We start from the raw sequence: 2,032 nt of genomic DNA on the forward strand, positions 1-2,032 counted from the left end.
TCCGTCCTTGTGAACTGGACTGTATTTCTTGGGAAAGTTTATCTTAAATCCCACTAGCAAGGCATCTAGTCTAATCTAAAGATACTTTGAGGCTCTAAATCAGCCAATGGTGTAAAAGCTCTCTTAGTAGCTGAAAATACTGTTACTTCCCTGTGTTAGCCTGAGCTATGATATAAAACAGATTTTAAGTATCTCAGAGTTCTTGTGGAACAACAGGCCTAGTTATGAAAACATTTTTATTCATTAAAATTATACAGCTTAAGGAGAAATCATCTTCCAGAAAATTCACAGATACAAATATACCTAATAGATGGAATATATATTCATGAGGAGAACAAAGTACCATAAGGGTGTAGGAAAAATTTCCAATAGCTATTTAGAGAAAAATTGTAGTAGCACATGAGAAAATTGCAGACAGAAGCAAATGGTATACAGAGGCTGTGGCCCCGTGGTCCATGCCTATTGGGGTTCCCCTATCAGAGAATTATTTATCTGGTGGGTTGACCTCTTGAATATTAGTTGCCATCTGCTATATTATGCCATGGCTCTTGGTATCAAAGCATTGTCATTTGCATAAAAGACCCACCCCAAAAGACACATCAAATATTCTAAAGACTTCTCCAGAAATCTCATACAACTGATAGATGCCTTTAGAACAGTGGCAGAATACAAAATCATCACACTAAATCAGTAGTCCTTTATATACCAACAACAAAGACACCAAATGTGTTTTGTAACTGTATATAAGTTCATCGAGTTGTATAGTCTTTGGGTCTGGTTAATTTGGGGGTGTGATGTTTTCATTTATGTTCAAGATTTTATAATCAAATTTATAAAAATTTTAAAAAAGAATAAAATCATGGAAACAATCCTACCCATAACAGCCTCAAGAAATATCTTGGAATAAATTTAACAAAGGAAGCAAAAGGCTTGGACAATGAAAACTTTAAGATACCAAAGACAGAAAATGAAGAAGATAGTAGAAGAAAGACCTCCCACGCTCATGGACTGATAGGATTAAAACTGTAAAAATGTCCATCCTACCAAGAAACGACCTACAGATTCAAAGCAATCCCCACCAAAATTCCAATACAGTTCTGTATAGAAATTGAAAACAAAGATCACAAAGTTTGTGTGGAACACAAAAGACCCAGGATAGCCCAAACCATCCTGACTAATAAAAACACTGTTGGAGGCAGCACCATCCCTCATTTCAAGTTATGCCACAAGCTTTCATGGCTGTCAAAGAATCAGTTGTTACTCTCATGGATCTGCTTTGTAAGCTGGGAGGTGTGGAACTTCCCCGTGCCTGTGACTAATAACTCAAAGTCAAATCTGGTCCTGTCCTGAATCCACAGCTTTCCAGAAGCTGCTGAAACATGTGGAACACCCCAAGCACTGACCTGTCCTTGTTTCAATCACATTGTTTGTGATTAATCTGTTTACATTTTATCTCTTCTTGGTTTAACTTTGGTAAGCCATGTGAATTAAGAAAATCATCCATTTCTTTTAGATTTTCTAATTTAGTGGAATAAGTTTTTGAAGTGTGGTCCTACAGTCACCCAGCCCCAAGATCTCACTGGCACACATCTCTACTTTCAGCTCTAATTTTATTAATATATCTTCTCTCTCTTTCATTGATTAATTGTCTAAAAGTTTATCAATCCTGAAATTTAACTCTATGTTAGGTGGTTAGGCATCTAAAATTCATTATTTCTCACCAGCTTGCAAGCAATGAGACTGAACCAGTAATTTTTAAAAATTCCCACCCCCAAAAGCCCAGGCCCAGGTGGATATACCGCAGAATTCTACCAGATCTTTAAAGAATTAAAACTGATACTTCTCAAAGAGAAGGCAGGGCACTTCCAACTGCTTCTTATGGCTCTAGCACTACAGTGGACACAAACCAGATCCAGACACAACAAGAAAGGAGTTATAGATTCTTCACTTAAATAGTCATCTCAATGTAGTGTTCCCTGTGTTCTCTTATGTTTTCCTTTTCATTTTGACAGGCTTCCCCAAGGAACACAGG

This window comes from Peromyscus leucopus, chromosome 9 (assembly GCF_004664715.2).
Source record: "Peromyscus leucopus breed LL Stock chromosome 9, UCI_PerLeu_2.1, whole genome shotgun sequence".
Taxonomy (NCBI): Eukaryota; Metazoa; Chordata; class Mammalia; order Rodentia; family Cricetidae; genus Peromyscus; species Peromyscus leucopus.